The sequence below is a fragment of the Hylobates moloch genome, unplaced genomic scaffold (genome assembly GCF_009828535.3).
Source record: "Hylobates moloch isolate HMO894 unplaced genomic scaffold, HMol_V3 SCAFFOLD_8, whole genome shotgun sequence".
NCBI lineage: Eukaryota > Metazoa > Chordata > Mammalia > Primates > Hylobatidae > Hylobates > Hylobates moloch.
In genome coordinates, this window is record NW_026652283.1 from 79,911,151 (window position 1) to 79,921,944 (window position 10,794).

The following is a 10,794-nucleotide window of genomic DNA, read 5'->3' on the forward strand; positions in this document are numbered from 1 at the left end:
AAAAAAAAAAAAATAAAATAAAATAAATAAGAAAAGAAATAAAGAAAGAAACAACATTACGGTGTGACAAAGTAGTTGGGTGGCAGATACTTAGGGGTATGTGATGTTAGGCTATGTTCTCTACTGAGTACTTGAAACACATGAAGGTGCAGAGCTTGATTGAATTCTGTGATCTCAAAGTTAAAAAAAAAATCCTGGCCAGGCGCAGTGGCTCACGCCTGTTATCCTAACACTTTGGGAGGCCGAGACGGGCAGATCACGAGGTCAGGAGATCGAGACCATCCTGGCTAACATGGTGAAACCTCGTCTCTACTAAAAATACAAAAAATTAGCCGGGTGTGGTGGTGGGCGACTGTAGTCCCAGCCACTCGGGAGGCTAAGGCAGGAGAATGGTGTGAACCCGGGAGGCGGAGTTTGCAGTGAGCCGAGATCGCACCACTGCACTCCAGCCTGGGCGACAGAGCGAGACTCCATCTCAAAAAAAAAAAAAAAAAAGAAAGTTAAAGATGTCTTACAATTTAGCACAATATAATTTGATTGATTCCTGTCATCAATGTGAGATAAGCAATAGGTAAAACATTGTCCTCTTTCCTCTCTACTACCTTGTTCCACACTCCAAGGCCCATAGAACCAGGTGGCTCTCACAGGATTTCAGACCCATTCCTCCACAGGAACCTTCCCTCCCTGCCATCAGTAGATGGCTGGGTCACTTTTGCCCACCACAGGCTCACCAGCAATGTTAAGTGCCACACTCAGCAAAAGGGACCAAATGACCATGTACATAGATGGAGGAGCCCTATGGGCATCAGTTCCAAGAACCATTTAACTTCCAGTGATGTCTGAGGGGTCCTCCACCAGGAACTCCTTCTCAACAACCAGCACTCCCAGTACTCTGGTGAGGGTCTTCTCCTCAGAGCTCTATAAAGTGCTCCAACTTGAAGGTTTTTCTTCAACTCTTTGCTGTGTAGTTTTTGTTTTGGTTTTTTGGTCACCTAGGCTGGAAATGGTGTAATCACAGCTCACTGCAGCCTCAACCTCTGGGCTCAAGAAAACTTCCTATCAGCCTCTCAAGTAGCTGGAACTACAGGTGTGTGCCACCACACTAGGCTAATTTATAAATTTTGTTGAAGAGATACAGACTATATTACCCAGGCTGGTTTCAAACTCATGGGCTCAAGCAATCCTCCTGCCTTGGCCTCCCAAAGTGTTGGGATTACAGGCATGAGCCACTGTGCTTGGCCTACAGTTTTCTTTACTGTTGCATAGTGTTTTCTTTACTGGCCTTTTCCTTTCTTATGCATTTTAATCCTTTTTTTTTTGGAGAGGGAGTCTCGCTCTGTCACCCGGGCTGGAGTACAGTGGCGTGATCTTGGCTCACTGCCTCCGCCTCCCGGGTTCAAGCAATTCTCCCTGCCTCAGCCTCCCGAGTAGCTGGGACTACAAGCACCTGCCACCACGCTTGGCTAATTTTTGTATTTTTTAATGGAGACAGAGTTTTGCCATGTTGGCCAGGCTGGTCTTGAACTCCTGACCTCAGGTGATCTGCCCACCTCGGCCTCCCAAAGTGCCGGGATTACAGGTATGAGCCACCGTGCCCAGCCGCATTTTAATTCTAATTTAGTAAATGGCTCAGCTCAACCAACACCCCCACAAGACTATAAGTTGTGGGAGAGCAGGGATACATCTGCTGCAATCACTAATATGTGTCCAGCACTCATCCAGTGCCAGACATACACCATACACCTAATGAATGAATGGGGAGACACAGGACCTTTCTTTTAGGTTCTTCCCATCATCTTTAGTCTTTACTTCACTTATTAGATCCAGCTGATCTTTTACTATTCCAATCTCATTCTCAATTTTAGAATTCTCAGCTTCTTTAAAAAGTCAGTTATGAGACACACCCTGCCCTACCAGGAACTTAAGCTGTCTGCTATCTGCGGACACATGACGACATGGGGTGTCTGTTACATGGGCATGACTAAGTGCTCTGCATTTAGCAGGCAGGCGATGTTCAGGGCACAACTCCAACTACTATGTGTTGGTTTTCCATGCGCTAAGGGGAAAAATTTTTTGCAACTTGGTAATAAAACACCCTTTTGTCTTTCTGATGCTGGCTTCCTATAAGCAAGGGTCATGTCTGCCTACGCTAGGAATCTGATAGGCTGCATCCATATACTTGTATCAGAATGTCCTTCTGGAAGTTTTTCTTACACAGTCTCATACTCATACACTCGGTCATTCAGATAGAGGTACTACAGAGATCCTCCTCCTCGTGGTTCAGAGACCAAGGTCCAAACAGAGGTAAATACTCAATCGTGGTCACATACAGCTTGGTGGCCAGAACATGTGGGAGAAAAGAGTGCTTGGAAACCACAGAAAGATTCCGGCCACAGCCACCTAGTCTTCCTGACACAGCTACCCAATTTAACACCTCACACTCATTCACATTATATCCTCTAAAAGAGTAGGAAATGCTCAAGGCAGCCCAAGAACATGTCTTAGATGGATTCACCACTGGCTGACAGGAGCTACCGAAGCTCTCCTTTTCGAGTAGCGGGAATGGGAACCTATTCCTCTGTGCCAGTACCCAGTGCAGTACCCACAACTGAGTCTAAGCTCTCAGCACTGCCCCAGACCCCAGACCCTGAGACTCACTGCAGATAAACACCCTCAGCCAGAAGAATCAGAGCTAGTTGAGGTAGGGCCAGTAAGTGGCTCGCATCTGCCAATGACAAGGCACTCCCTTCCTCCCAGTTGTGATATGTGGGACTCTCAAGTGATGGGCAGAAGTAAAATGTCAGGCCAGGTGCAGTGGCTCACGCCTGTAATCCCAGCACTTTGGAGGCTGAGGTGGGCGGATCACGAGGTCAAGAGTTCAAGACCAGCCTGGCCAACATGGTGAAACCCCATCTCTACTAAAAATACAAAAATCAGCTGGGCATGGTGGCAGACACCTATAATCCCAGCTACTCAGGAGGCTGGGACAGGAAAATTGCTTGAACCCGGGAGGCGGAGGCTACAGTGAGCCAAGATCACACCACTGCACTCCAGACTGGGCAACAGAGCAAGATTCCGTCTCAAAAAAAAAAAAAAAAAGAGGCCGGGCGCGGTGGCTCACGCTTGTAATCCCAGCACTTTGGGAGGCCGAGGCGGGCGGATCACGAGGTCAGGAGATCAAGGCCACGGTGAAACCCCGTCTCTACTAAAAATACAAAAAAATTAGCCGGGCGTGGTGGCAGGCGCCTGTAGTCCCAGCTACTCGGAGAGGCTGAGGCAGGAGAATGGCGTGAACCTGGGAGGCAGAGCTTGCAGTGAGCCGAGATCACGCCACTGCACTCCAGCCTGGGTGACAGAGCAAGACTCCGTCTCAAAAAAAAAAAAAAAAAAAAAAAAAGAAGTAAAATGTCAAGTTATCAATAATACCTAAAAGGTAGTGACCTTTGTAGCCAAAATATATTAAAGCTACCCTAGAGGCAGGTATATTTAAAGTTTATCAGATCAGTCATCAGGGATATAACTAGGAAATCAAAAACATTATACAGTAACTGGCAAGGACACCAGGCATCCAAGGGTATGGTTCAGCAGGTAAGGATCCCACGGGACCCTCCCATCACCACCACCAATACCATCCCCAGAAAGATGCAACCAAAGGATGTTGCTTGGTGGGAGGAAAGGGGAGATGCCCATGAGAAGCCAGGCCCTTATGACCCCATTCTGTCCAGATAGCTTTATGGAATGGGCGGCTCTGTTCCACTCAGGCTGCCTCCCCAGAGCTACGAGTGCCCACGCACACGTGGAACTCAGTTAATAACTGCTTTCCACTCAACAGATGTGAAGAACAAATGCACATGTGGCACCAACTCAATTTGCCATAAACTTAATGTTTCCTCATCCATAGAAAAACCCAGTGAATGAAACTTTCAGATATATATATTTTTTAAGTACCTCTGTTTTTAGTTTTAAGACAGGGTCTCACTATGTTGCCCAGGCTAGAGTGCAGTGGCTATTCACAGAAACAATCATACCTCACCAGCCTTGAACTCCCCAGTGATCCTCCTGCCTCAGCCTCCCAAATAGGAGACTATAGGCACAGGCCACTGCACCAGGCTCTGAAACTTTCAGACATCTTAACCTAAAAACTCTGAAAGAACAGCTATTAGTTTTTCCTTCCCAAGAATAAAAGGAAAGTTGGGAGACTCAACCCATTATTAACTACACAAAATTTGGCAGAGGTAGCCCATCCCACCACTCCTAGGAGCCCCTACTCCCAAATAGCTACGCTACCTAAAAATAGTAGTTAAGCTGTTAAATTGCTATCATTTGCAACAGTAATTAAAACATTTAAGGAATGGCCAGGTGCAGTGGCGCACACCTAGAATCCCAGTACTTTGGGAGGCCGAGGTGGGCAGATTGCTTGAGCCCAGGAGTTCAAGACCATCCTGGGCAACATGGCGAAACCCTGTTTCTACAAAAAAGTACAAAAATTAGCCAGGTATGGTGGCGCATGCCTGTAATCACAGCTACTTGGGAGGCTGAGGTGAGTGAATTGCTTGAACCCAGGATGGTGAGATTGCAGTGAGATTACAACACTGCACTCGAACCTGGGTGACACAGCAAAACCCTATCTCAAAAAAAAAAATTAATAATAATAATAATAAAGAAAATGGGATATTCATTTTAAAACCAGATTAAAATAATAAAATACCATGTTCCTATTTTAAATGGTTTTGGAAAACATAAAAAGCAGAAATCTTAACCACTTCAGGTTCAATCTAGCAAAAAACACTTTGACCAGTTAAATATTAACTGTCAGTCCAACATTAATATAAAGTTTCTGAAAGGTTAACCAGTTTAAAACTGCTCAATATCATGGCCAACAGGATGTACTCAACACAATGGAAAACAGTGGTGTGAAGTCACTGTTTATTTGAGCTCCAAATATCAAAAAAAAATGGCAGATGTCTCTGTTTCTAGTTAAAAACAGGCCTTTTTGACTCCTTGGTGTCAGATGAGAAAGGTCTGAAGCCAAGCAACTGGTGAAGATTCAAGGTATCACCCTAAAATTAAAATTGCTCAGTTCAGGGGATAGATGAGGTTTCCCTGACATGGGACAGGTTCCTACCTAAACTGCAGACAATGTGGAAATACCACCAGTGATATGGAGGGAGCCCCAGGACCATCAGGGAACTGGAGGACCAACCAAAGTGAGCCAGGGTCACATATACAGCGAGAGATTTAAAGGTAAAAATACGCGGGAGAAAAAATACCACCCCTGAGAGGCAAGCACTACACATTCTATCAAACATAAAAGCTACTTTGAACACTTCTCTCACTTGGAAAATTCTTGCAAATTCTCACTTATCACAGATAAACAAAGGGCAGTGGCTTCTGCTGGCGGTGGTTTGGTTTTTTCCAACGAAGACAGGAAGCAAAGGTTTAAAACCTAGATATAAATCCACCTAGGTACAGACATGTTCTAGGGAAGGGAAAGAAAAGCAAGGTTCAAAACCCAGAACAGTCATTCTCCACTGAACCATGGCTTTTAATCTGAGTAGATTTTAACATGATACGTGATGGGGCTCACTGAAAGAATTCCTTCTACATTCCACTGAAGTCCATACACTGCACTAAACATTATTTATTACTGAACAGTATACTTGACTTTGAAGATGGTTAAGTTTTATACTGTGTTTTTCACAATTTAAAAAGGTGGGTTTGGGGTTTTTTGTTTTGTTTTGTTTTTTTGAGAGTCTCTCAATCTATCACCCAGGGTGGATGGAGTACAGTGGTACAGTAATAGCTCACTGTAATCTCGAACTCCTGGACTCAAGTGATCCTTCTGCCTCAGCCTCCCACAGCTGGGACTACCGTTTCACAGCACCATGCCTGGCTCATTTTTTAATTTTTTTTTTTTTTTTTTTTTTGAGACAGAGTCTTGCTCTGTCACCCAGGCTGGAGTGCAGCAGCACAATCTTGGCTCACTGCAACCTCTGCCTCCTGGGTTCAAGAGCTTCTCTCGCCTCAACCTCTTGAGTAGCTGGGATTATAGGTGCCCACTACGACGCCCGGCTAATTTTTGTATTTTTAGTAGAGATGGGATTTTACCATGTTAGCCAGGCTGGTCTTGAACTCCCGATCTCAGGTGATCTACCCACCTCGGCCTCCCAAAGTGCTGGGATTATAGGTGTGAACCATCATGCTCGGCCATTTTTTAGTTTTTATTTTGTAGAGACAGGGTCTCACCATGTTGCCCAGACTGGTCTCAAACTCCTGGCTCAAACAATCCTCCCGCCTCAGCCTCCCCAAGCACTGGGATTATAGGGACGAGCCACTACAGCCAGCCCCTAAAAAAAACGTTTTTAATGGTTAAGATGTTATATTAAAATATAAGCCTGGGCAACACAGTGAGACCCCCATCTCTACAAAAAAAAATTTAGGCCAGGCATAGTGGCTCACACCTATAATCCCAACACTTTGGGAGGCCGAGGTGGGTGGATCACAAGATCAAGAGATAGAGACCATCCTGGCCAACATGGTGAAACCCCATCTCTACTAAAAATACAAAAATTAGCTGGGTGTTGTGGTGCACGCCTGTAGTCCCAGCTACTCAGAAGGCTGATGCAGGAGAATCGCTTGAACCCGGGAGGTGGAGGTTGCAGTGAGCTGAAATTGTGCCAAAAAAAAAAAAAAATTTAGGCCGGGCACAGTGGCTCACGCCTGTAATCCCAGCACTCTGGGAGGCCGAGGCAGGCAGATCACAAGGTCAGAAGTTCGAGACCAGCCTTGCCAATATGGTGAAACCCTGTCTCTACTAAAAATACAAAAAAAATTAGCCAGGCCCAGTGGCGCACGCCTGTAATCCCAGCTACTCAGGAGGCTAAGGCAGGGGAATTGCTTGAACCTGGGAGGTGGAGGTTGTGGTGAGCTGAGATCGCACCACTGCACTCCAGCCTGGGCGACAGAGTGAGACTCCGTCTCAAGAAAAAAAAAAAAAAAAAAAACTTAAATTTTAAAAAATTACGGCCAGGCGCGGTGGCTCACGCCTGTAATCCCAGCACTTTGGGAGGCCGAGGCAGGCGGATCACGAGGTCAGGAGATCGAAACCATCCTGGCTAACACGGTGAAACCCCGTCTCTACTAAAAATACAAAAAATGAGCCGGGCGTGGTGGCAGGCGCCTGTAGTCCCAGCTACTCAGGAGTCTGAGGCAGGAGAATGGCGTGAACCCGGGAGGAGGAGCTTGTAGTGAGCCGAGGTCGCGCCACTGCACTCCAGGCTGGGCGACAGAGCGAGACTCCGTCTCAAAAAAAAAAAAATTTTACAAAATTAGCCAAGTACGTAGGTATGCACCTGTAGTCCCAGCTACTCGGCCTGAGGTGGGAGGACTGCTTGAGCCTGGCAGGTCGAGGCTACTGTGAGCCATGACTCCACCACTGTGATCCAGCCTGGGTGACAAAGCAAAATAAATAAATAAATGCACCATCTTTATGTTACGTATATTTTGCCACAATATTTTAGAAAACATTAGAGTTACACCAATTAGACTTCAGAAGAAAATACTTTAGGAGGCTTTGAGGGGCATATCCCCGTGATGACATGGTCCAGACCTTTAATCATCAGTGCCCAGGTAAGACACTGAAGACAGAAAAGGATAAACTGAGGCCAAAGACAAGGACCAGGCCAAACCATCCATTTGGGTTTTTTTTCTGTTTTGTTTTGTTTTGTTTTGAGACAGAGTCTCACTCTGTCGCCCAGGCTGGAGTGCAAGTGGCGCGATCTCGGCTCACTGTAAACTCTGCCTTCCGGGTTCAAGTGATTCTCCTGCCTCAGCCTCCTGAGTAGCTACAGATGCCTGCCACCATGCCCAGCTAATTTTTGTATTTTTAGTAGAGACAGGGTTTCACCATATTGGCCAGGCTGGTCTTGAACTCCTGACATTGTGATCCGCTCACCTCAGCCTCCCAAAGTGCTGGGATTACAAGCATGAGCCACTGTGCCCGGCCCTAACTGTCCATTTGCCTGCAGCAGCTAGAGTGGGAGGTGGAGTGGTAGTGGAGGAATAAGTCTGAGAGGTGGGTGGCCAGCCTCAGCAGAATCCAAGTGGGAATGAATTACCACATCCTTGCACCTGTGTGGCATCCAAAAATGTAATTAAAGCAAACTACAATTCTCTGAAGACAACCCAACAATTAACACTTTAGCACATGTTTACCAACTACCTACCCTGTGCTAGGTGTGAGGCTTTATTTGCTATAGATGTGGTCTTTCCAAGTTTCACACAAAAATATTCAATTAAGATTTATATACATTACTAAATCAGGAAACACAAGTGGTAACAAACCAAGTATTTATACTAATACATTATAAACAGCCATTTTCCAAGTGCTTACTGTAATAGAAATTGAAAGTTGCCTTCTGACTTCCCCAAACTCCCCCTGGCTATCCCATCCCTTCCCCAACTCAGTACAAAGGTACAGTGGGGTTACGCTGTGGGGGCAGGATGATCAGTGTCTACTGGGTGTCAAGGCTGGATGCCAATGGTTCCCTTGAGAGAAAAGGGGGAGAAGAGGTCCACTACAGGGGTCTTGACAGCATTTACTCTTCTGCTTTCTCTCCCAGTAGATGCCCGGCACCAAGCAGGTACTCAGCAGATGCCTGCAGAGTACAGGAAAGGAACTTCCACTAAATCCCCTAAATAATTCACCAAGCGGCCAGGCGCCGGTGGCTCACACCTGTAATCCCAGCACTTTGGGAGGCTAAGGCGGGTGGATCACAAGGTCAAGAGATCGAGACCATCCTGGCTAACATGGTGAAACCCCCGTCTCTACTAAAAATACAAAAATTAGCTGGGCGTGGTGGCAGGCACCTGTAGTCCCAGCTACTCGGGAGGCTGAAGCAGAATCACTTGAACCTGCGAGGCGGAGGTTGCAGTGAGCCAAGATTGTGCCACTGCACTCCAGCCTGGATGACAGTGCAAGACTCTGTCTCCAAAAATAATAATAATAATAACTCACCAAGCATAAAGGCAATGATCACCTGATTTCACACTTTGAAGTTCAATGCTGAGCTTTCTGGTATTTTTTCCATTACACTACGAAAGATTAAAAATAAGTGCCATAGCTCAAAATTAATATGATAATCTAGCAATGATGAATTAAATTTAGAAAAAGTGTGCTGGCTGCTGGCCTTTCTGACCCAATTGGCTAATCAGACTCCAAAACAGAGAAGTGAGGTGAAATGTCAGGGAAGCTCCAGGCAACCCAGCCCTTGACCCTGCCAGTAGCCCTATAATAAAGGCCTGGGACCCTAAGCACGATGCCTCAGGAGCCAAACAGGTATGTGGGAGTTCTGGCATATTCACCGCAGAATATTTATCTAGGCAAATGCTTCAATCTTCAGTGTTTAATGTGGTGACTTGCTTTTAGCCACATTCTTGTTTTTGGCTACATTCTTAATGCTCAACCATCAAAAACATTTCACCCATGCCAGGAACTGCCGTATCAACACACTGTGTTTATAAAAGAACAAGACAAAACTAGCACCCACTCCCTTTGCTCAGGTTTTCCTTCCTGCTAACAGAATTCCTTCCCTCCCACAGATGGTTCTAATTGGCCCTTTTACCTGCTTCAGCCTTGCCACAGCTACAAATTCTAAGAAATCACAAACTTCTCTGACATACTTCCAAAAGCTACAGCAAAAGGACCAAAAGACATTCTTCCATTCTCACAATCCCTGCTCTGCAAAGCTACAGCCATTCTATGACCAGTGAAATGGTGGGCCAGGCCAACACTATGGACAGGGATGCCCACCACACCTGATTTCAGAATGAGGCTTGCATAGAGGGGCCTCAGAGAGCACCAGTTCCCAGTGACCTGGTGAACGCAAGGCTCCTGGGCCAGGCCCCACTAGCTCCCACATTGCTGGCCTTCCCCAGCAAAGGATGTTGGACTGCTTGTTAAAGACCACAGCACAGGCCGGGCACGGTGGCTCACGCTTGTAATCCCAGCACTCTGGGAGGCCGAGGCTGGTGGATCACGAGGTCAGGAGATCGAGACCACGGTGAAACCCCGTCTCTACTAAAAATAAAAAAAAAAAAAAAAAAAAGACCACAGCACATATCTGGAAATATGTCCAGTTCAGGCTCTTCTATACAAAGTAAAATCAAGAAAATCCATTACTCTCAAGTGCTTTCCTCCTCCTCAAAACTTCAGGGGATCCTCAGCTGCTGTCTGCCACAAAGAATTTACACCCAGATTAACAAGACTGAAGAAATCCTTAAAGATGCCCTTGCTCTCACCTTCTTCTGTCTCCATCTCTTTTCTTTGATCTTTGATCATTCTCTCAGCACACAGGAAAAAGTGGGATTCCATTCCATACTAATTATTTGGAAATTAATTCCTGCATTTTAGAAACCAAGGATTAAAAATGAAAAGCAGGCAAGGCACAGTGGTTCATGCCTGTAATCCTAGCACTTTGGGAGGCTAAGGTTGATGGACTGCTTGAGCCCACGAGTTTGAAATCAGCCTGGGCAACACAGGGAGACTCTGTCTCTACAAAATATGAAAAAATTGGCTGAGTGTGGTGATGCATGCCTACAATCTCAGCTACTCAAGAGACTGAAGTGGGAGGATCACTTGAGCCTGGGAGGTTGAGGTTGCACTGAGCCGTGATCATGCCACTGCACTCCAGCCTGGGTGACAGAGCAAGACCCTCTGTCATCTCAAAAAATAAAAAATAAAAATAATGATTTGCATAAAGACGGGAAAGAAATTCTGCAGGGCATTTATGTGCT

General features: G+C 46.0%; 1 protein-coding gene across 1 annotated transcript in view; it reads right to left on the reverse strand.

Annotated features, from left to right (window-relative positions):
- The window catches only part of DAG1 (dystroglycan 1), a 43,991-nt gene extending 33,622 nt beyond the window's left edge, over window positions 1-10,369 (reverse strand). The window contains exon 1 of the mRNA XM_032161520.2: window positions 10,300-10,369. The gene's annotated coding sequence lies outside the window, so the exon portion shown is untranslated. The remainder of the gene's footprint in view (window positions 1-10,299) is intronic.
- Window positions 10,370-10,794: the final 425 nt, after the last annotated feature.